The sequence below is a fragment of the Rhineura floridana genome, chromosome 5 (genome assembly GCF_030035675.1).
Source record: "Rhineura floridana isolate rRhiFlo1 chromosome 5, rRhiFlo1.hap2, whole genome shotgun sequence".
In the NCBI taxonomy this organism is placed as follows: domain Eukaryota; kingdom Metazoa; phylum Chordata; class Lepidosauria; order Squamata; family Rhineuridae; genus Rhineura; species Rhineura floridana.
The window spans coordinates 119,204,599-119,230,370 of NC_084484.1; the positions used below are offsets into that span (position 1 = coordinate 119,204,599).

Genomic DNA, 25,772 nt, shown 5'->3' on the forward strand with positions numbered 1-25,772 from the left:
TGGCCACCCTGCTTTGATATTGATATTGTTGCAGAGGATCCCTAGTGAAGCCTTCCCAACACATAGTCCTAACAATATCTACTCAGAAGTAAGTCCTGTTGAATTCTATGGGGTTCAATCTCTTAGTAAGTGTGTTTAGAATTACAGTCTTCCAGGGCATCCATCTTTACTCCTGAGTGCTCCCATCTAACATCCCACAACATTATGCTCCCTTCTTGCTACAGTAGCTTTCTGGTGACTGGCCTGGCCTGAGGGCACTTAAACCTTCTTGCCAGAAGCAAGTAGGCTAGGTTAAATGTTCCTTACCTAAGCTCTCTAAGGAGGTGAGAAGGATGATCCCATTGCTTCAGCTAGACATAGAAACACCTTCATTTAGCTAAGATTTCTATTTTAATTTCCAATCAGAGAAATTATTTTGTTTGAGCGGTATGCTCCAAGCAACTGTGGTTGATGCTTAATGTACCATGCTTAATGACATCACTAGGGGCCACCCCTATGACTTCACTATTTATTTATTTATTTATTTATTTATTTATTTATTTATTTATTTATTATTTTATTTATATTCTGCCCTTCCTCCAGCAGGAGCCCAGAGCCTACTCCCATGACATCACTAAGGCCTGGCCCTAAAATCTCAGTGTTTGGGATGCTTCTGACCTGACAACCCTAATAGTACTTCATCTGCACACTAGTGCTGAATTAAAAATAACTGTCCTATGTTTATAATAGTCACAGACTTTGGGTTTTCAATTATTAGTTGTTCTGTTCTCAAATCAGAGCTATGCTCTCTATTTTATTTATGCAACACCATCTCTGAAGAAGATGCAGGTATGAAGGGATTTCAGAAGTAGCTCAGCAGTTTGATCCAGGGCTTCCACAGAGACAGATCCATAGCTTAACTTGAGGTATGAAAGGCCTTTAGGAATGGGGATGACATACAGGAGCTCTTTGTGTCACATAAACACAATATGGCAAGCATCCCTTACAGCAATAAGTCTCCCTTCCCCACAGATTAACCTGTAATTTAAAATATCACCAGGGGCTCTCATGAGTTTCTATGCCTCCACCTTCCTGTGCTGGGATTCTTGTCAAATATCTTGTTCTCTCCCACTTTGTTGTTAACAGCTGCTTGTAAAATAGCAGAAGCTTGGAATCCTTTTACAAAGTCCCATAAGTACATATTTTATCAGTTTCAGAGAGCACATAAATATGTGACATTTTGGACCACCAAATCTATACCCATGTCTTTCAATTATTTCCATATTGACATACAAGACATTTCTATAACATTCCAAATCAGGAAGGTCTTTGGCACTTTAGTCTCTTTAAGACATAAAGTAGGCCCAAAACACAGAAGACAAGAAAAAGAAAGTTGGCTATATGAAGAATTTTTATATAATTTCATTGAAGTCTGTCAAGATCACTGGGTCTCAACCCCCTGAGAACCAGCGATTGTAGGTAAACAACAGTTGCCAACTTACTATGGTCTAACTCCAAGGTAGAATTCTGCCGTCACTCCATATGTCCACCAATTTGGGCCAGAAAACTCCCGAACCTTAAATTAAATGGACTTCCCTGGGATTCCAAAGAAAATAAGAACTAAAGACCAGACTCTCTGCTTCCTAGAGCCCAAAGCAAATAGGTTACTCAGTAGGGTTGCCATGTTCAGGGCCTGAGATTGATCCTGTATCTTTAGGAGAAGAGAAAGTCAGCCAAGTGCAGGTGTTCTTCTTGCAACACAGTAATGGGAAAAACCACAAGGTGGAATTCTCCCTTCCCCCTGCACAACTTTTAAAGATACAAAAGAACTCTTGGAGGCTCGGATCAGTAAGGATCAGTCTCAGGCAAGATCAGATCAGTCTCTGAACCTGGCAACCCTATTACTCAGTAACAAATTAGCCAAAAAGTTCCAGAACATCCATAAGAAATGCTGTTGGGAATTATAAAACTAGATGAAACAAAAAAGGCTAACTGAACCTAGTTCTAATACATACCAGTATAGCTTAGGAACACTGACCCCATCTGGAACAGGGAAACACATCACCCAAGGTGTTGCAAGGCATCAGGGAAGATGTGGGGCACTAGAACAAAGTAAATACTAACTTTTATAGAAAAAAGCATTGCAACTAAAGTGAAGGCTAAGGGCCAATCAGAAGACTTCTTGGAACTTTCCTGTACTTTCTCGTGCTATGGCATACGTGTATTCCTGCAGCTAACCAGCCTTCCTGATCAGCAAACCTCACTTTGGCCTTGAAGCACTGCTCTTTAGGTAACACAGGTGTCTCCAACATGAGATCACATCTCTTCTAATGAGAACAGGCTTCCTCACAGCAACAAGATTTAACCCACAAGTCTACAGCACAAAGCCATTTTTTAGGCCAAGAAACTGGGTTTCTTTAAGACAACTGAGCAAACTTCAAGGAATATGGAGAAGAATTATCACTAGGCGTTGCTTCTTATTTAGCTGCTGGTTCCAGTTTTCCACACTATATATTTTCTTGGTACAACAGAAAAAGAAGAGGCAGACCTTGCAGGCTTTAAAACAACTTGTCATACAAAGGAGGAAAAGTAACCAAAAAAAGACCAGACCAAATAAGGCATGGAAGTGTTTTTCTAAAAGCTTCCTATATTGAATGAGGCTTGGAACAGCAGGACTATTAATCTGAATCCTCTGGCACAATCACCCGTATGGATTGTGTGTTTTCTAGAAAAGCCCCTTCATGAATAGAAAGGGACTGCAGAGCCACATCACTGACCTGAGGTCGTGGTTTTTTCCGTCCCTCTCCCTGTCTACATGTTAGGCACAGACATTTGTAAGATCAAGCTTATTCTTGTAGGCTTTCCATGTGAGCTGGAACCCCGATCATACAAGTTTCCAGGTCACATAAGCCATATTTACACATTACACGTATGTGGGACATAGCTCTGTTAATGGTGATGCATGGCTGCATTTTTAGCCCTCCCTCTGATGTCATGTCCCTTCCTACCACAACCACCGGCTGCATGCAATTGTCTGCAGAGAGATGTCAATGCACAAGCACCTGCTTATGTGTAGGGACTCTGCACGATCAGGATACATAAGCAACAGGATACTCCAAGCACATGGAGCCCCTAGATCTGAGCAGGTGCCCACATGTTGGAATTTCACAGCAGATAAACACATACCACTTGTGTTGTTGCAAGTATGAATTCTAACACTGGGTGAAGAACTCCACTCCACCATCAGCATTCCTATGACCTATACACATAGAGGGGACCCTACACTGCCTGGGGAATTCTTTGGAGCAGATTTTGGGGTTGCCTGGAGATCTACAGGGGGAAAGAGTAGAAGGGGAAGTCCCATTGTGCAAGAAGGTCCACTTATGCAACTTTGGATACAACCCTATTTGGCCTTCTCATCTGTTCAGCTGAACCTACCCTAAGAGAAGATTGTTAATTAGTTTTATATCATTTTGCTTTGGGTGAATCCAGTCAACCAATTATTTTCCAACAAATGCTAACTTTTTCCCCCCAAGTGGTATGTTGTGTCACCAAGACACCCAGTATCTTACACAAAAATGGGGCTCTAGAATACAATTTGTTTTCTTTATTGATTTAAAGCAGTAAAAATCGTGCTTTATAAATCCCTGTCACTACATCCTTGTTTTTCCTGTGTTCATGTGTTTTTCCTCTTGACAGATGGAGTTTACTTATAGCATTTCTAATACCACTACTCAAAACTGATTGTCTCAAAGAGCAACATAGATGCTATGTTGCTTGCCATCTTCCAAATGTGTTTTCCCCTCTTCTTTCACATACATGCATGGCTTTTTAAATGCTATACTACCCATCAGAGCTTGGAAGATTACTTTTAAAAAGTAATAAATTACAGTTACAGTTACATGGCCCCAAAAAGTAGTAATTACCGTTACAATTACAATTGCTCTGAAAGTAGCTGATTACTTTACTTTTCCTTCAAAGTAATCACTACAATTACATTTCAGTTACTTTTAAAAAAACCACCTACGAGGTGCTGGCCTTGGCTGCTGCACATCTAAGTAGCCTAAAACAACATTAAAAATAAACACACACATACAGAGGTAGTAGAATAATTATTTTTATTCATAAGATAGCAATGGTGGTCTCTCCTCTGGTAAGGGTGGTAGGGAGGGAGGCTGAGGCCACTATTCAGATCTTTGCACGTCAAACCAAGTGCAAACTCCCCCCCACTCAGACAGAGCATAATCTCTCTCACTTAACCACCTCCCAGACCCTACCCTGCCACCAACTAAGGGACACTCACTCAAGCAAACATTTTCCCCTGAGATGCAAAAAAGTTAAAATACTGCAAATGCAGCACAGTAGCCAGAGAGGGTGGTGGAGGCCACTTTGTGTGCCAAGTGCAAACACAGTATACACACACACACACACGTTGTCATCTTTCATCACAGTTCTTTATCTCCACTCTGCTGCTGCCTCCTTATCCTCCTTTATCCATGTTCTTGACCTCCAGATCCTTTTCCCCTCCACTCCATTCTTCACCACCACTATCCGTTTTTTTAAATAATTGTTTTCTCCACTCCACCCCATCTCACTCTCCGCCTCCTCCCTCGTCGCCTCCTGCCCATCCACAGAACACGAGGAAAGAGCGACACTGCACAGAAGCCCAGTTTGAGGCACATGATTTTCATCCACAAATCAGAGGAGCAGAAGACTTCCCCTGCTCCCCCCCAAGTAATGCCCAAAAGTAATTCTGGAAACGTTACAATTACTCCACAAAAGTAATAAAATTACTCCTAGTTCTATTACAATCAAAATGTAAAGGAATTACCCACTCGTTACTCAAAAAAGTAATGAATTACAAGTAATTCGTTACTTGTAACTAGTTACTTCCAAGCTCTGCTACCCATTTTATACTTGAATAGCTTTGGCAGCCAAACAGTGAAGCAAATAATCATCTTACTCTCACTTCAGGGATCTGGATACACAGAAAGAGTTGCTGCTCTTTTTTCAGTAACCTGTCCCAAATATGAAACAAGAAAATGTCCTGTCCCCTCCCCCACGAGACTTACAGTAAAATAATATGGAAGTCAGACTGGAAAACATGTTAGCTGTAGTTTACTAGGAATTTTGTTTTGCCTCACTCATTGTCTAAAGAGAAGGAAAATGATGCAACTCAGAGATTTTCCTCCCTTGAAAGATTCTGTGGATGCTTAAACATGGCAGTTTTACAAACAGCATCTAAATAAACCAGAAAGTATCTTACTTTGGTTTAGAAGGGATCCCTGATGTCACAGTTTCTTCTCTGATAGGAGGAAAGTTATGCGGCCTCTGCTTGTTCGTGTTCTCTCTCTGTCTTCCCTTGCAAAAAAGCAGTGAATGCTTAAACATTTCAGTTTTATTAATATTTAGCACCTACGTAAACGGAAAAGTTTCCTACTTTGGCCCAAAGGAATCTGTGGCTGGCTTTCACACTTGCTTCTTCTTTCGAAGTTAAGCTGTGTATTTCCTACCTCCCCTTACAGCCACCTCAACCCTCCACATAGGCATCTCAGTACTGGTTTTCTTTCCTTTCCTCCAATGGCTGGCAAAAGGCCCATCAGAACCAAAAGCATGCCCCCCACCCTGCCACTGCCCATTACTTGTGGTCCCATCACTGTTTCCTCCCTCCTCTCCGCCTCCCCACAATCAGCAAATCAGGGCCAACAACACCATACTCCCATTGCTGCTGCCACCCATCGCACAGCTATTTTCTTTTTCCCTCTCTTCTCCACTCCCACCAGCAACAAAGTCCCAGCCAGTTAACATAGGTTTTATGCCTTCTACGTTAAATTTTACCCTTGTCGTCCCCTTTAGTAACCACTCCTATATATATGTATATGTGTGTGTGTGTTGTATTTTGTATTTTAATTGTACTTTATGTATTATGTATTTTAATTTATTTTAATGTTTTTGTTATTTTATTGTTTACAATTTTATTATGTATGTGTTTGATTTTATTTTTGTAAGCCGCCCTGAGTGCCCTATTATAGGGTAGAAGGGCAGGATAGAAATATTTTAAATTTAATAATAAAAAAATACCCCCTATTGCCACACAGCTCTTTTTTCCCTTGCTCCCCAACAAAGCCCCTTTGACTCAGCAACATACGTCAGCACACACACATGAACACACGTTGCACATTCAAATACTGAATTCATACAGAAATTTTGCAGCTGCTTTCAAAGGGTGGCTGCAGAGAAAGAATTGTGCTTCCTGCTGCTTGCAAAAGTGAGGGAGTAGCAAAGTGCACTCAGAGAGGAGTCAATGGGTATGTGAGTGTGTGTTTTGAAGGACTCTGGGTGCTGCTGCAGCTGTTGCCACGTGCCTACTCTGCACGTGCCTCAGTGCCATGCTAATTGCGATGCAAAGTGCGCACTTAGCGTTGCACTTGGAGTCGTCTTGGGGTTGTCTTGGAGGAAGAAGACAATGGAAGAAATGTTTATAGTACTGTTAGTCACAGAAGATGGGGTTAGGTGGGGAGAAGCAGAATGGGGCATTGGAGAATAGTTTTAGATAGTTTTATAACTGTTATGTTTGGTTTCTTTATTTTGCTATGTTATGTACATTGTTGAGATTTATTGTTTAGTTATGTTTATTTAAAATGTGATGTATTTTTCCTTTTAATTGTACTGAATATAAATTGTATATTATATATTGTATTCGTTTTTTATGTTGTAAACCGCCCAGAGAGCTTCGGCTATGGGGTGGTATAGAAATTTAATAAACAATAATAATGCAGATTAAAAATGCATACATCTGATTGGCTCAGATTGAAATACATGCCTCTGAGTGGTTAGGGAGGCTCTTCATAATCCTGCCCTAATGCTATGGAACTTCCAATGTTACAGAACTTCCAATGGATTTCTGAGGAACTCCCGATTGGCTAGACTTTATTCCAAGGGTAATAAAAACAAAATGGAGGTACAAAGTGGTTCTGTGCCCTCCCTAAGACACTCCTACTAGAATTTATTACTATTATTACCTCTAGAGATGGGTGAGACCATAGTAATGGTTGTGATTGGCTGTGCTATCCATAGATGAGTGGGCAGAACAGAAGATGGACAGAAACAAGTCTAGAGTGTCTCTAAATATGAGGTACTGAGATATAGATAATGTATTGAATATGAATGTAAGGAATAGAGAAGAGAATGGTGTGTGGGTTTGGGGCTTTAGGATAGGCAGTGCGTCACCTGGCCTAATAGACCAGCTTCCACTGGATACAGATAGACAGATAGATAGAATTGTATGTGTAGACCTGTGTATCATTAATAATACTATTCATTTCTGTTCTTCTTTCTGTTAAATAGAAAATACCCATATATTATTTCTATATTCCCCTCTTCTTGTCGTGTTCAGGTTGGGACTCAAGAATCAAATCACTTGGTGAAAGCAAATCAGTTTTTATTAAAGTAATTTCCAGACATAGACTCCTTTGTCGCATGAACAACTTCTGCAAACAAGAACCTGCAACATGGAAGAAAGGTGACAGAACAGGGGCGCTCTGCTCCCCCCACTCTTTATAAAGGGGTTTTTCTGGCGCGAATTCTCTCACTTCGTCTCACAGCGCCCTGTTCTAAACCCCTCCTTTCTCTTTCCCTTGTTACTTTGAGACGCCCCCTGGAACGAGGCGAGGGTGGGGGCATGGCCTTCTCTTCTAAAGTATCTGCTTCTAGGATGGGGGGAAGAGGGAGGGGAAGGTTTAAACTGTCAGGCAGGTTTTTCTCCGCTTGAGGGGGAATTGGAACCCCTCCTTTTTCCATCTGTAACTGCTCTGGTCTGGAGAAAGGGGAGGGTGTGAGAAACTTCTGGGAGCCGTCTATTTCCCTGGTTACCAGGCTCTCAAGGTCTCTGTCGGCAGATATCTCTATCTCTGTCCTCTCTCTCTCCTGCAACTCTGGGAAACTAGCATTTCCCCCCTCCTCCTCATCCTCTGAACTCCCAGGGTCCCAATCCTGCATCCGGACACCATCTCCTTCCCCATGCTGTACTTCCCCCCCACCTGTTGGTCTGGGTCGGTGAGGGAAGCATTGATGAAACTCTTTTACTAAGTCAGGGGCATGGACATCTTTCTCATCTTCCCACGATCTGTCGGACGGTCCATATCCTTTCCAATGAATCAGATATTGCAATCGATTATGCCTCCACCTGGAGTCAAGGATCTGTGAGACTTCAAACTCAGGTTGACCCCCCACGAGGATTGGAGCCCCTGGGGCCTCTGTAGGTTGCAACTCACTGGGAGGGGCGGCCTTTGTTAGCAGGGAGCAATGGAACACCGGATGTATTTTGAAGGTGGCTGGCAGCTTTAGGCAATACGCCACGGGATTAATCTGAACCTCTATTTCAAACGGCCCCACTTTTTTGTCTTGTAATTTCCTACACTTGCCTGGCAACTGAAGGAATCGGGTGGACAGCCATACCAAATCTCCTGGTTGAAGGGATGGGCCCTCTCTCCGGTGTTGATCAGCAACTCTCTTGTACAGCCTTGGCTTCCTCTAGCTGCTGTTTCAACACATGTTGAACAGCCTGAAGTTCCTTTTTTTATTATTATTAATTTTTATTCAAATTTGTCAAAGACAAAACAAAACAAATAAAACAAATTAATAACTATTACAATAAAAACTATTGACTTCCGATTTGTCGTAGATTAGCTATAGGTCTATGATATATAACAAACCTGTCTCTTAATAAAATTATACAATCACTTCCTCCAGTGGTTATCTTGATTGGTATCAAATCTCATTAACATCATTTTATTCTTTCCCCAAAAAGTCAAAGAGAAGTTACTAATCCTTGAGATATATATCCATCAATTTTTCTCCAAATAAACATGTCAATTAATCTATCTCATCAGGTCTACTAAGTCCAATAATTTCAATAGCTCTTCTCCCATTATCAATATTGATTCCATCTTCCATCTTCCATCTTTGCACATCCAATAGTCTTGCTGTCATCATGATTCCATCTTCCATCTTCCGTCTTTGCACACCCAATAATCTTGCTGCCATAGTCATATAATAAGAGTCTGATAGGAATTTCTTTCATCACAAATATTTTATTGCCATCAATTCTGAATGTGTTACTGAAATGTTGTTGTAAAGTTGTGTCTCTGTTCCTCTTTTTTACAAAATGCACCAGCACATCTCTTATGGGTTTTTCCATTGTCACATATCTGGAATTAATTCTATAAACTTTCTCTATTTCAAGTTCCATCAAATCCTTCCAATCCAGGAATTTTTTCGAGCCATTAATATCTTTATCTCTAATCTCTTCACCAATTCCTTCAGGGACAGCGCTAGATTCCAAATAGCAATATTTGTCTTTAGGATCCATCATAACCATAAAATCCAAATCTTTTTCCAGGTCCGTATTTAATAAATCTATTCCAATCTCCAAATCTTGAGCCTTCTCTTTGATCTTTCTTTTATCTTCTTTTTCTTGTCCAGTTATAGAATCCTGAATTTCTTTCAGTTCCTGTCTTATTTTGCCAAATCCAATTTTCATCTCTAGCCTGGTCTGTCCCAGCGCTTGTTTCGTTAGCTTGATCTCATTCATTATTTTCTGAAACATATTTAGAGAGAGAAACCCTTCCTGAACATCCAGGGTCTCAGTGACCTTCTTGATTGTCATTCTTGACACCAAAAGAACAAAACCCCTTCAATTCCAATATAGTCACTGTATTAAAGCAAAGAACAGTTTATTTCTTTTTCCAGTCACTAATGAGTTAATCTTGCAAACCAGATGACATCATGCTCTAGACAGCACGAATGGCCTTATCTCTTATGTGTCCAAAACAAATTTAGTTCACAGCGTCCAAATGGCTAGTAGCATAAAGAATAAGCAGATTCGCCAAAAAAACAACAACACACAAATGTCAAATAAATCAGATGTTCTCTTCAAATTAGCTGCCTCTCATTCGTTTATATCTTTAAAATGCTCAATTCCATGCCAGCTTTTTGCAATAAAAACAAAGATAGGCTATTTCGATTTTCTTCCTCCTTAATTCCGTATGTAAAAAAGAAAGTTATAACTCACCCAGGGCTTCTTTGTTGCTAACTGTTTGACAAATCTCTTTTGCAATAACGATAACAAAATGATGAGAATAGACAGGAGGATGCTTGCCTGTTAATTTCCGTTTTTCTTTGAAGAAAAAAAAGAGTCTCGCTTAATCAGTTAGAGCCTGTTTGTAGTCCCTGGCTCCGTTCCACATTGCTGGCTACCTTCCTTCATAGGCAGTTCCAATGAATTCCAGTCCAGCAAACAAAACGAAGCTTCTGTGGATAATCTCTTCGTTTCTCCCTTACCTGGGAGAAAGTTTTTTCCAGTCAAAAAAAAATTCTGACTAGTTTTATAACTGAAAAAGCTTCCTCTGAGACGGGAGCTCATCTCAAAGGCTGCACAGGCGGAGCAATTCCTCCTGGGAAGTCCCAACAGCCTGAAGTTCCTGAAGATATTCTCCTGCGGCCGGCACAGGCACACTCCCTGAGCTACTGGAGAAGGCTTTTGGATGGAAGCCATAGTTAGCAAAGAAAGGGGTTTGCCCTGTGCCGGTGTGCAGGGAGTTATAATAGGCAAATTCTGCGAAATGCAGGTAGGACACCCAGTCATTCTGTTGGTAGGAGACATAACAACGTAAATACCTTTCTAAAACAGCGTTCAGTCTCTCGGTCTGCCCGACCGTCTGGGGGTGGTGAGCGGAAGAGAGTTTTAGTTCTGTCTGTAACTGTTTCCAAACTGCCCTCCAAAATTTAGCTGTAAATTTCCTCGGTCCGAAACTAAACTATTTGGTAGTCCATGCAGCCGGTAGATTTCCTTTATGAACAACTTGGCCGTCTCTTTGGCCTCCAGAGCTCCTGGGCAAGGAAGGAAATGTGCCATTTTGGTGAGCGAATCTACCACGACCAGGATAGCCGCCATTCCTTGTGACTTTGGTAGATCAGTTATAAAATCCATGGAGAGATCCTTCCAGGGGTCACTTGGGACAGGCAGCGGCTGCAGCAGTCCTGTCGGTTTCCCTGTGTCTGCTTTCACCCGCATACAGACCGAACAGGACTTTACATAGTTCTCAATCTCTCGACGCATCTGGGGCCACCAAAAGTCCTTGGCCACGTTCTGAATGGTTTTGAAGATGCCAAAGTGTCTAGCTGTCACGGAGTCGTGACACTGACATAAGATTTTGAGTCTTAGATCTCCCTTAGGCACATATCTGGCTGCTTTGAACCACAACAGTCCATCTTTCCAATGAAAACTCACTTCTGGGTCTTGATCCTGTCCCACTTCTTGAATATACTGCAGCATGTGTGCATCTCCCTGTTGTGCTCTTTTGAGTTCTTCTTCCCACGAAGGCTGGCACGATCCTAACATCAATTTCTCTGGCCGGACAATGTATTGGGGCTGGTCGTTAGCCTCACCCCCTTTGAGTTGCGGTTGTCTGGATAAGGCATCTGCTCTCTGATTTTTGGCCTGGGTTTGGTAAATAATTTTGAAGTTGAACCTGGCAAAGAACTGGGACCATTTTATTTGTCTCTGGTTCAGCTTTCTGACGGTCTGCAGACTTTCTAGGTTCTTGTGATCTGAACGCACTTCAATGTGGTGCCGGGCCCCCTCTAGATATTGTTTCCAGTTCTCAAAGGAATCCTTGATGGCTAACAGCTCCTTCTCCCATGTTGTGTAATTTTTTTCGGCATCTCTGAGTTTTCTGGAAAAGTACGCGCAGGGATGCAACTCTTTCCCTTCCTTGTCTGTCTGTAACAACACCCCAGCGATGGCAAAATCTGAGGCATCCGTTTCCACAACGAAAGGACGGCCCGGGTCAGCAAAGCGTAGAATAGGCTCAGAAGCGAATTTCTTTTTTAACTCCTCAAAGGCGCTTGTAGCGCTCTCTGTCCATTGAAATTTTTTCTTTCCCCTTACACAGTCAGTAAGAGGGGCTGTTAATCTGGAAAATCCCGGGATGAACTTCCTGTAATAGTTTGCAAACCCCAAAAAACATTGTACATCCTTTTTGGTGACTGGCTGACCCCAATCCAGTATGCAGCTCACTTTACCAGGGTCCATCTCCACCCCTCCTGCTGATATACGATATCCAAGAAAGTCAAAGGATGTTAAGTCAAATCCACATTTCTCCAGCTTAGCATACAAGTGGTTCTCTCTCAGTTTTTTCAGTACAGTTTTCACATGCTGGTCATGCTCCTCTTGGGTCTCTGAGAAAACCAGGATATCATCTAGATAACAAACCACATACTCATCCAGAAGGTCTCTAAATACTTCATTCATGAATTTTTGGAACATGCCTGGACTCCCACTCAACCCGAATGGCATCACTAAATATTCAAATTGACCGTAACACGTAAGAAATGCCGTCTTCCATTCGTCCCCCTCCTTCATTCTGATCAAATTGTATGCCCCCCTTAAATCCAGCTTCGTGAAGAATTTTGCAGAACGCAGTCGATCTAACAATTCCGAAATCAGGGGTAGTGGGTAGCTATTCGGGATGGTAATCTGATTTAATGCGCGGAAATCGTTACAAGGTCTGAGCTCACCTCCTTTCTTCTGCATGAACAGCAAGGGGCCCCCAGCAGGGGATTGGGATGGACGTATAAATCCACACTTCAGAATCTTCTCCAGAAACTCTCTTAACGCCTCTCTCTCCTTTTCTGTCAAAGAATAAATTCTTCCTGACGGAATACTTGCCCCTGGCAATAAATCAATCGCGCAGTCGAACGGGCAGTGAGGGGGTAAGGTCTCGGCCTCTTTCTCATCAAACACATCCTTATATTCTTCGTATTTTGAGGGAAGGGTTACTGGCTTGATTTCCTGCACTGCCCCCGCCAGAGTGCTCTTGATTCTTTCTGGTTGACAATTTTCCTGGCAATACTGAGAAGGGAACCACACCACTGCCTTCTTCCAACTTATCTTTGGTTCATGCTTGACCAGCCAGGGCATTCCCAGGATCACATCGAAGCTCGAGAGGTCAGACACATACAGTGAAATGGATTCCTCATGTCCAGGAATTTGGAGTTTCAATTCCTCCGTGGCTCGCGTTACCCCCCCCTGACTTTAGGGGCCTCCCGTCAATGGTCTCCACAGATAAGGGAGCGTCCAGCTTCCACAGAGAAATTCCATAACGCTTGGCTAGCTTTGCGTCAATGAAATTTGTGGAGGCTCTGCTGTCAATTAACGCGGTGGAATTAAACATTGTCCCTTGGGGAGTTGTAATCCGAATAGGGAGAACCAGTACTCCTTGGGATGGGGGTTGGGTCATTTGAGGCCCTTTATACAAAGATGCGCCCAGTCCACCGGCCTGTACGTGGACAGGGTGTTCTAGTTTCCCGACGGCTCTGGTTTTCCCCCTTTTAGTCCACAATCCCTGGCCACATGGCCCGGCTTGGAACAATAGAAGCATAGACGTTCTCAACGTCTTCTCTCCTTTTCCTCTTCTGACAGCCTTGGCCTAACCCCTCCCAGTCCCTCGGTTGCATTACTTGCTGTTCCTGAGGTTGAAAAGATCTTGTTGCGAGATGCTGAAACCGAATACCTCAGGACCTCTTGTTTCTTTTCTAAGCGCCTTCCTTCCAACCGGTGATCAATCTGTAGGCACAGCCGAATCAGCCCCGGCAGATCCGTTGGGGGGGTAGTCCTGGCCAACTCATCCGGGATCTCGGCACTCAGTCCACTTCTGTGCATAAACATCAAAGCTGCATCATTGTATCCTGTTTCCTGGGACAGGATTTTAAAGGCGTTGGTGTACTCGGAAACAGTCCCTTTTCCTTGTTTCAGGGTCCCCAACTGCCTTGCCACTGTTTCAGCTCTTTGTGGATCCTAAAACATCTCAGTCATTTCTTGTATGAATCCTCTATATCTTCCTAGAAGGGCATCCTTTCTCACTAGATACGGAGTCACCCATTTAGCAGCCTCTCCTTCCAAAAGGCCAGGAAATTCTGCATTCCTGACGTCCAGGTACAATTCACATTGAGCCACAAAGGTAGACAACTGATCACTCTGCCCTCCATACTTTGGTGGTAATCCGATAGGAAACTTCACAGCCGCTGCCGGGGGAGCTGTACGCATCCGATCGATCGTGGCCTTCAGGGCCTGATTGTCAGTCTTCAATGCCTTGACTGCCGCCAACAGAGTTTGAACACCTGATTGTAAGTCTGCTACGTTAGTCCTCAGGAGCCTCACTTCCTCTGCCTCAGAAGTGGGGTTTGTTCCCCCCGTTGCTCCCTTCTCCATCTCGTCACTGTCGAATGGTGAGAGCATTGAGGGTGAAATAGGTGGTTCTGTCACGCTGTCGTGTTCAGGTTGGGACTCAAGACTCAAATCACTTGGTGAAAGCAAATCAGTTTTTATTAAAGTAATTTCCAGACATAGACTCCTTCGTCGCATGAACAACTTCTGCAAACAAGAACCTGCAACATGGAAGAAAGGTGACAGAACAGGGGTGCTCTGCTCCCCCCACTCTTTATAAAGGGGTTTTTCTGGCGCGAATTCTCTCACTTCATCTCACAGTGCCCTGTTCTAAACCCCTCCTTTCTCTTTCCCTTGTTACTTTGAGATGCCTCCTGGAACGAGGCGAGGGTGGGGGCATGGCCTTCTCTTCTTCTAAAGTATCTGCTTCTAGGATGGGGGGAAGAGGGAGGGGAAGGTTTAAACTGTCAGGCAGGTTTTTCTCCGCTTGAGGGGGAATTGGAACCCCTCCTTTTTCCATCTCTAACTGCTCTGGTCTGGAGAGAGGGGAGGGTGTGAGAAACTTCTGGGAGCCGTCTATTTCCCTGGTTACCAGGCTCTCAAGGTCTCTGTCGGCAGATATCTCTATCTCTGTCCTCTCTCTCTCCTGCAACTCTGGGAAACTAGCATTTCCCCCCTCCTCCTCATCCTCTGAACTCCCAGGGTCCCAATCCTGCATCCAGACACTTCTTTTTCCAAAAATCAGTTTGAAGTTGCTCTTAAGATTAAAATAAACCCAAATCACAAAAGGCAAAAATAGCAATCACAAGATAACAGCAGACACAAAAATACAATTCCATGGCAATAGCAAACAGTAGGAGGTTGCACTAAGCAGCAGTGCTACAAAGGAGGTCAAAGTTGAACAGCAAGACCAAGGCACCCTTAGCCATTGCAAAGTCATCACTGTCAGGACCGACTCCAGGAATGCCGGGGCCCTTGGGCATCATTTTGCTCTGGGCCCCGGCATGTGCGCGCATTCATGTTCACGTGCGCACACGTGCACACCCCACCCCACCTACCTGTCTCCTGTCTTTTACTATTGCCCTTAACGAAGATGGCGGCTGCGGTTTCCCTAAGGGGATGAAGCCTCTGCCACCATCTTTGTTGATGGCATGCATGCATGCTACACACACGCATCTCTGCCATCAACTAAGATGGCGGCAGGGGCTTCAGTACCTTAGGGAAACCGCAACCACCATCTTTGTTAAGGGCAACGGTAAAAGACAGCAGACAGGTAAGTGGGGAGATGTGGGGGGGACCCATGGATCACAGAAGGGGAGTGGAGGGGCAGCCGAGGAGCCCCCTGTAGCTCCAGGGGCCGTCGGGCCAGTGCCCAACCTGGCCATCCTTTAGAACTGGCCCTGACCACTGTTTCCATCTCACCTTCCTCACACTGATAGAATGAGTGAATCTTATGAACTCAGTTACCTTGCCAGTTGGCAGTAGAGGCATCAATGTTCCTTATGCTTGTGTGTATTTAAAGTTAGCACCTTGAAAGCAGACTAAGCAGGTCAGCTGGTCATAGTCTTCCCCTCTACATGAGATGTATAGTGTTCCAATTTAAATAACAGAAACAGTTCTCTAGCTAACCACAGCTATATAGTTCTATAAAAATTATTTTAAAAATCTAAATATATATCTATACATATAAAATTAGCATACATACATTGTACTGTACGTACATCTGTGTTCTCTTTTGTCCTTTGTTTTGGTGGGAAATGTCTATCCTTTTGGAAATGCATGAGTAGACACTCTAGCTCTGAACCAATGAGTAAAATATATATTTTTATTTTTTTAATTGTTCCCTATATTCTGCATGGCCCATCCCAGAAAAGTTACAGTAGGCCCATGAATCTTTGCTCCCATGCTTTTTTTTTTTTAAAGTACTGCCAGACTACGAGAAGAAAGGGAATGCCAGGTGAATGTGCTTTGCTACTCTTAGAGAGCTTTAATCAAATAATTTTAATCTTGATTTATGGAGGCTCACTATGACACAATTTATGAACTCTAGAGCTACATAAATTGTATTTATTAATGAAATAAAAATGGGATCAGGGAGAAACAAGTCACTACAGTGGTTCTTTTAATTGGGACTGAATGCAATTTTTCTACAACTTGTAGGCAAATGGGTTTTTGCTTAACCTGATTGCATTCAGTGCATTGTTGAAATAATTATCTATTGTCATGGGGTTTTTTTCCACATAGATATTGGCTTTGTTATGCTACCAAAGCATTTAATTTGCCTTGTTTGTCTGAAAGTGGTGAATGGTGAGTGGCAAGATTACTGCAACAGATATTGTTGGATTGTTAATCATATCAGACAAGTTCATTATTTCTCAAATGAATCCCACCCACTCAGAGGCATGCAAAATATTACTTTGTATTAAGAAAATTACATTTATCTCAATAATGCCATAAGCTAATAAAAAAAAGCTGGCAATCTGCTTGCTGTGAAAGGCATTGTCCACTCAGGAACACATTAGTACATCAAGACAGAATAGCTCTTTCAGGTTTTGATACATTATATTGAGATGAATGGAGTAGTACAGGAATAGCTCATGCCTCCCTAAAGAGCACTGCTGTCTGATGGCTTGTGTAGGTTTTATTCAGAGTTAGGAAGGGTGTGTGTATGTAATCTGTATATACTGTGTATTTAAAATGTTTGTCATCCACTGTGGGAAGGACCATACCTCACTGGAAAAGCATCTGCTTTGCATGCAAAAGGTCCCTGGTTTGATCCCTGCTGCCTCCAAGTAGGGCTGGGAGAGACTCTTTCCTGAAACCTTGCTGCAGCCACTGCCAGTCAGTGTTGACAGAATTGAGCTAGATGGGCCAATGGTGTGACTTGGTATAAGGCAGCTTCCTATGTTCTATGTCAAGGTCTGCAAGGTAGTTTACAATCTAAAAATGGTTGGCAGATGAAACTGGAAACTCACATAGCACCCTTCTTAAAGGGACAGTAAAAATATTGCTTATGCAGCGCTATGTAAAATAACAGGAACTTAGTGAAACCACAAACATTATATGCAATTCTTTTTGGGGGAAAATACAGTCAATAAATAGTAAGAATTAGCTTCTATAAATTTATAGCACCTTTTTTAAAAAATTTAAACCTAGTACAGTAATACCTCAGTTATTGAATCCTTCCAGAAGGAAGCTCCTTTTAACTAAGTCTTTTTTAAAGGTGAAACTGACTTGATTTGCTATGGACAAACTTTCAAGTCTATGCCTTTGCTTTAAGATGAAACTGACCAGCCTGTTTCTTTGCTTTACTATCAATAACTGATAAGCATGAGCCCTTGCTTTGCTAGGGTGAAACTGACAAACTTTTGTGTTTGCATTAAAGAGATCTCTTGGATGCCGAGTAGGCACCTTTAAAGCCCTTGTTGAAGTTGTCCCCACCTTCTATGAGTGGGTGTAGGAACCTATCCCTATTCTTTCCATGTTCTTCCTACCTCTGGTACCATAATTTCTCTTAAAGAATGTTCAAGAACACATCTACTTTGTTAACTGAGGTATTACTGTACTCTGGTCCGTTTTGACCCACATTCATCTATAACTACTGAAAGGTCAACTGGTATCAGAAAATAGAAAGGCTTTGAGTTATATGGTGGCAGCAGTGACTAAGTGTGGGTGAAAATAGTTTTCAAAAGTTTAATGTTTTTGAAGTGGAGGTTAGTATAGACATAGATATAAACTGATCTCCACAATGTATTGGTGACTGATGGGGGGGCGAAACACAATCCATGTCTACTTAGACGTAAGCTCCATTGGATCCAATGGGACTTACTCCCAGGTAAGTCTGTATTGAATTGCAGCCTAGATCATTAATTAAATAGGTGGTTAGGCAGTGAGGTAACAGGATCCAGGACTGGGCTGCCATGGTCATTTCCCCCACATTTCACCAATGGCTGGACAAACGCTGCTGAACAGCCTCTTGTACACCACTTCTTGGGCATTTTTTAACCAAACATCCATGTTTATGATAAAAATATGTCTGTGCTTCCAAACCAATAGAGTTAATTTTAGCTGGGTTTTCTATATATTGTGATTTAAATTATTTAATTGTATTGTGGATGGATGTACTTCGAGTAGATAAAATTCCTGAAATGTAGTGACTTTGTTCTCCTGTTTTTATTTGTTTGTTTCTTCCCAAGAGAGTATATTCATTCCAATTCTCTGCTTAGATGAACAGAGGCAGTAACTGACCAAGCATTAATACTAAACAATCACAATTCATTCTAATGTGACTTACTTGAGATCAGCACCACAAAAGTGTGCTGTGTACAGGCAGGTGCTTATTTCCAGGCACATTACACATGGCAAGACCACCTAAATGAAGATGAATACATTCACAATTTTGCTTACTCATGAATGTCTTCCAATGTTGGTCATTAAAATATTCCAGCTTTACTATGCTTTGGTTGAATTCAAAATTAAGCTCCAGATACACAGATAAAAAAGAAGCATACTAAAGATAAAAGAAAGATACTCAGAAGAAGAATGCTACACTGAGTTCAATGGGTCTTACTCCCAAGCGTGGAGCTAGGATTGCAGCCTAAACTGCTGATGGGAGGATTTTTAAGTACCAAGAAAAAGAGTTCCCTTGACAACTATAAAAAAAAAAATAATTTGCTGACTGTTAAATTAGTATACTGATAGGTTAAACTATTTAATCTTATGTTGTGATCAAAGTAAAATGAATTCAGAGAAATCTTTGGCTTAAATAGGTTATCTTTTCAGCTAAAGAATACAGAAATCTAGAAGTAAAATGAATAATGGAAGCAATAGGCTTGTATACAGGCAGAAAATAAAAAACAGAACCACAACAGAATCTTATTTTGTTAAGCATCACTTATTTAAAGGTTTAATGTAGGTGAGGCCAACTAGTTTTTTATCCCATGTCCAGATATTCTCCAGAAAAACTGCTTTAAATTACAACCAACTCTGTAGATGGCCACTGATCATTTATAAACTGACATTAAAATGTTGCATCACACCAGAATTTCCTTTACCATTTGTGGGTTCATAGGACAGTTTTAGATACATATGAGCACTGTAGCCACTCCTCAGCCATATAAATGTCAGTGATAAGGAAGAAGATACATATGAATACAGACTAAGATATCCTGGTTGCCACTGCTTGAAAAAGTGCATTTGCAGTCATGAACATCTGTGTTGAATATCTTCATCTTATGCAACTAAGTTCACTCTTGCCTTTCCCCATTGCACAGACTGTGTGAAGCAGCACTAGCTTCATGCACCACTGTAAATAATTTATATTGTCAGCTCTACTAGATCAACCTTTCCCAACCATTGGATTCCCAGATGTTGCTGGACTGCAGTTCCCATAATCCCTGACCATTGACCATGCTGGCTGGGGCTGATGGGCAGACCTGGCACCAGGGGGTGGCCAGGTTGGGCACTGGCTCAGGGTCTCTGGCACTGACAGCTCCTGCTTTCAATAGTCCAGAATTTTACATCTCTTTCTGTATGGCCACAGCTTATGAAGTGTCTTACCATTGGAGCATGAAATCTTCCATTTAAAAATTGAAAAAAGTCACAGGAGTGGGAAGACATCTGGAAGCCAAACTGAAGAAAAGAGAGCTCTTCTGGATACACTCTTTAAAGACTATGATTCCAAATGGCCTCAATGAAGATTTACATTGGACTCCTGTGTTATAACAGAAAGTACTTCGGGCGCTATTGTCAAAACCAGAAGCATTTTGAATCCTCAGTGTTTATATTTTTCTGTTTAGAATAATTGTAATCTGTTTTTTTAGGTTATGTATGTTTCCTGACCATGTATAGACATGTAATTTTTGGCATATAGATGGTATACAGTGCCCCGATGGTGAAGTGTCTCCATTACATAAAAAACCTATTAAAGGTTAATGCAAGTAAGGAAAATAAATTCAGCTGTGATATGGCCTGTTCTGAATGGCTGTTGAAATTCTTCTCACAGCTGTGTCATTTCTGTAGATTAGCTCCTTCAGAATGACCTACCTGATTAGATATTTATAACACACAAACACATTCAAGGTGAGTTGTGTTGGTAGAAAATCTTTTAATGGGATTCAAAAATGACTGAGAAAAGGAAATGGTGAGCACTATACCAATCCATTCTTTATGTAAGTAATAACTTTCTTATTGGATGACTTTATAATTTTATTTCAAACTATTTTTGTGCAGAATACATTGAATCTACATATTATCCAATTATCAGTCAATATCCCAAAACATAAATATTAAGTGTTTTTTTTCTTTTTGCATTTATGATACCTGTTGCACAACTTCTTATATTTGGAGGCATTCACCATATATAGCTAATGTTGTTCATTGTATTCTTTACCCTGTACAGTATATATCCATCTGCAAGGCCATTGAAGAAGACTTTTCAGTCAAAAAGCATCTGGCCAAAATATGTACTTTGAATTTCCTGGGTATTGAGTCTTCTTGATAGACCATTGTTCATTAGTTAATTCAGGATTACAGATTGGCATTGTTTTGATTTCTTCATTCTTTACCTTGTATGGACATGGATTCTGCATAGAATTTGTCCTTTGGCCTTTTGTGTATTAATATGTACACTATTGTATGTGTACTTTTATAAGTATTTTTAATTGCTAGCATTTATGCATGTATTAAAATATTTTATTTTTATAAACATTACTTTCTACCTTAACTCTTTGTAGCAGCTTATGTGCCTTCAGACCATAGCCTGGGACCAAGGGTAACTGGAGTAATTGGCTGTTTTTAAATAAGGCAAGGAACTAAATCTCCCGGAGCTATAGTGACAATAACACAGTAATCCGCTGTAGTGAACAGTCTCATTTAAAGTAACAGCAGCCAAGTTAAGTTTATTATATATTAACCTTTATGCTAAGCATACCCATCTTTTTTGTTTGTTTGGTAATCAAATATAAAAAACAGCTTACATTGTGGTTTTATTTTAAAGTGGTGTCTGTACTGATTTGTACCAAGCTTTACTGGTGGGTGAACAGAAGTTTATTAACTGATAATTTAAATGTATGGTGACAATGGGGAACCAAGGAAACAAGGACAAATATCTAATTGATGTAAAAGTTGCAGTGGCATGGAATAATAGTACTTAATCATTTACAATTGGTGACTGCAGTGGAGAGAAATCCTCCACATATACAAAGGTAAAATTTATATTTGTTGCTCCGCCTAGGTTTGCTTCTGGTCCTGTCCATCACTGGCATGTGTCCCCTGGAAAGTTGCCTAGAAGGGAATGTGTCCCTCAGGCTGAAAAAGGTTCCCTACCCCTGAGTTAATGCAATTCCAGGTCCAAAATGGTGAATCATTTAGAATGCAAATGAAAAGAAGCACTCCCCCTGCCACCCATTCTGCTCTTTCAGTTGATTTTAGTGCCCAGAAAGTCTATACATGTAGAAGGAGTGGTCCTGAAGAAAGCTTTGGAATCTCCTAAATTAAATGATTCATAATGCAGTAGTAAATCAGACTACCTAATAGCCAAATAAATCCTGCTAAAGGAAAATCATGAGATTAATTCTATCTATAGGCATGGCTAAAATAAAGACATATATAATCTCAAATAAACTGTTCATCCATTTCTACATTAAAAATTCTATTGGTAAGTCAGACATGCATTCATTTTTTACAAACACACACAATAAAACTGCCACAATTTAGTGAAGTGATTAGAGCATCACTAAATGGATGGTCAGACAAATAGGAAGTAATCTAATTCAATAAAAAGCTGATGCTGGGTAAGTCTCCAGGCTTAGATGGATTACTAACAGAACTTAAAATGATAAGCTGTTTAATATATATATGTTAACCAACTTATCTTGCTATGTGCTCCTTCTTGTTACTTGTGATGGGCTTGTCCAGAGAATAGGGTAGATCAGTCTCTCTCTCTCTCTCTCTCTCTCTCTCTCTCTCTCTCTCTCTCTCGTGTCTAGCTTTCAGACCTGATAGCTGTTTTATTTCTTCCAATTCCATGGTTTTATGACCACATGTGTATATTGTGCTCCAGGTAGTGTTTATGCAATGCAGGGAAACTTGAAATGAATTACACTAAATTTTACAAGCAAGTCCATCAAATGGATTGTAGAAAATATTAGACATGACAAATAACACTAAGAACACAGTTTGTGTATAAGTGCTCTTTAATAGATGTTGAATCAAACAGATGCTAAGACATAGCTTCTTGAAGGGTTCCTGCTGATAATGTACTTATCTGAAATGATGGTGACAATAGCTCCACCCTTATCTCCAGGATTTATGAAATCAAAACACTGATCTGTGCTTAGAAATGCATGGGTCTGCCATTCATCTTTTGGTAAGTTTAGGAAAATGCTAGTCTCTATACAAAATCAAAAGATATCCCTGGCTGCTAATCTGTGAACAATGCCTGTGAATTAATTGAACTGATGGACACAACTTTGTTTCTTAAGAGCTGTTTGTACAGCTTTTGTTGGATCTAGTGTGCACCATCTGTCAAACGAGGTAAAATCCAGAGGTGCAAAAAAGAAGAAAAAGCACATTTCCCCCTGTGATAGAATAGGACAAGGGAATATCAAATGTATCCACTCCAAGAGCAGCTGCTGAGGTTTCAATGAAATTCTCATTCTGAGAGTCAGAATCTCATACTGTTTCATCTGATGAGCTTGTTCTCTTCTACTATAATAGGATTTTGATATCTGAGGTTGTTCTGAACATGGCAATGCTTGATGCGGGCACCTGACAGAGAGGTTCATGGCTGGAAGCCACCAATGAACACAGCCAGTTTCCCCAGGTAGATTTTACACAGTAACCAGGAACTGTTCGTCCCAAATGTTTGAGTGAAAGTAGACTTTCAGTAGTAGTTTACTTTGGGACCCCTTGGGTCTCATAGCATTTTCTCCCCAACTTATTAATTATCAAAGTATGATATTTTCCTTTTTCTTTTCAGACACATCTGATGCATAGTTTTCAGTCCAGAACAAATAAAGAAATATAACTGTCTAGGTTAAATCAAATCCATTCATAATTGAAGAAAGTGATTTTACTTTTACAAAAAGTTGTGTATTTTAAAATGAAATCAAATATACAACATGATCGAGAAAATCTGTTATGAAAAATGATAGTATATATTGAATATACTCGTGTTTGCTATTTTTGTTATGTATCACATTGATGTGAAACATACTAGTTTATACTAATATATTATAGAAGCATATTAATAAACTCTTCATTTTCTAGCTGTGTGGCTATTATTATTATTAATAATAATCACGTATAGCTAGAAAACCAAGAGTTGCTTTGCTCACTCTACCTTTCTTACCAATTGGAGTTGGAGTATAAAAACACGTGGAGAGCCACAGGGGAAAACAAATAGAAATGGGGTAAATAGTAATCTGACAGTGAAGCTTTCAAAGCTGGCGAATGCAGCTTTGTGGGGCAGGGAGCTTAGCTGATTGCATTGACAAGCTGGAGACAAGTAGAAGTTGATGTGTAATACAGGTCCTTAAACCTAGACCCTATTAATCATGAAAATTTGTAGCCAAACAATAAAGACTGTGGGAAGAATCTCCAAATAGAACTTGCATTATGTCGTGTTAAGTTATTACAGTTCTTCAGACTCTTAACCTAAGTCAATATTTAGGTTACTATGTATCTTTCTGGCTTTCCTCTCCACATAAAGAAAGCCAGAAGCTCCAATTAAATGTTTTTATGTCAGAAGAATTTCATGAGGTTGGCATTACAAGAAGATTTCATTGATTCGAAAATCAAGTTGTAACATGATAGTACAATAGAGATTGGTATATGAAGGCATGGGGAGAGAAATGTGATATTATTAGAACAAGCTATTGGGGGGGAGCTGAAATATATTTTTCAGAACCCTGAACAATTTTGGGTTATGTAAATACATTATTTGGAACTTTTTCATATTCTTTGTCCTCTTTTAATCTCTCTAGTATCAGCTTTATGGAATATATTTGACCATACCAAAGATGATGTACACAGCCATTTATATGTAGATTTCATAGTATTGAAAACCAGGATGAAGTACTAAACTTTGACATACAAAGAAAGTCCTTGGAATGCAATTATAAACTGAATTGGAACGCATCTACTGCTTCTGCCAGTCTATCTATATTGTTATTGGGGAAAATATTAAGACTGATTAAAAGTGTTGTGAGAGTCACTCTAGAGGACTATTCTAAAATCTTTTATCTGTGTTCTTTTATCTGTTTTTATTATATCAGAAGGGGTTTCTCTCTCTTTTTTACAACAGTTTCTGGGTCTATTTTATGAGGGATGAATGTCAAAATATGTTTGGTGGGGAATGAAATACTAACTTAAATGTGGAGGTGGGGAGAAAGCTTATAGCCTGGCTTGTACTCATTGATACTCAATGCACATTCCATCCAGAATGCTCTCAAATAGACTGTATAGGAAAAGGGAAGCAGACATAATACATTTCCAGCAGGGCTATGTGAAATTGGGAAACAATCACCTTGCATGGCACTCACTTTATTTTTAAAGTTAGCCAAGGTCACAAGCCTAAAGAAAGCTTAATTATAGTTGCTGGGGAGTACAGAAACAAAGTTGGAGAAAGGCAGGGGAAAGAGGAAGTATACACATATTACATATTAATTTAGTCTGAGGTCATCAAGGTTTGACACTATCAAATGCAGAAATGGGTTAAATAACTTGGTTCTTTTCAAAATGGCAAATATCTGCTGGAAATGTATCTTTTTGAGAACAGATACCTATACTTTCTAAAATTAGAGGATAACTAGAAGTCTAACAATGCAGTCCTACTGAATTCAATGGGGCTTAGTCCAACCAAGTAAGTGAATAAAGGATTACAGCCTTAGGCTGCTATAGCATTTATGAGCTTTAGCTCTAAGGATGTCAGTTGTGAGGAGGCCTGAAGTGAGGTTTTGGTTCAGGGCTTATGGAGGACTTGCCGTCTCAGGCATATTCCAGGGCCCTGTTTGAATATTCTGTTTTCACTGATGAAAGCAAATTTTCCAGTTCTTTCATTTGTAGATAGAAGGAAAAGCTTGCAATCAGGGATTTTCATTCTCCTCTGGCTCTTCTGCAATGAGCTCTTAGATCCCTCTCACCACAATGTTTCTGGCTACAGACCTGCCACTTTTTCTACATCTCAGCCTCCATCTTCAGCTATGAGGCAACTGTATCTTTCCTGTATCAGTGTGGCCACTATCATTGCAGGAGGGAGACAAAGCAAAGATCCAGGCTACCGCTGCCACTGAACCAACTACACTTCAGGTATTTTCCCATTCAGGGAGCCCTGAGGGAGCAATGTATACTAGGACTTTTGTGTGTCCCATTCCCACCATCTTGCTTATTGCAAAAATTTAGCTCTCCTTCCCCTTAGTTATTTTTTATTTTTAAATTTAGCCCTTTAGGATAGCATCGTAAGGATTTAGTTCAGACATTTCTCAGACTACAATATCCACCCAATTAAGTGAAAAAGTAGATCAACTATGCTCAGGAATAGTCTACTACAGGACAAGCCTAGAAG

The 25,772-nt window shown here is 40.7% G+C and overlaps 1 long non-coding RNA gene across 1 annotated transcript; it reads left to right on the forward strand.

Moving 5' to 3' along the window:
- Nucleotides 1–20,349: 20,349 nt before the first annotated feature.
- Nucleotides 20,350–24,317, forward strand: LOC133385917 (uncharacterized). Its single transcript, XR_009763016.1, has 3 exons — nucleotides 20,350–20,376; nucleotides 22,925–23,030; nucleotides 24,193–24,317. It is a non-coding gene; the product is annotated as an uncharacterized LOC133385917 (long non-coding RNA).
- The last annotated feature ends 1,455 nt before the right edge of the window (nucleotides 24,318–25,772 follow it).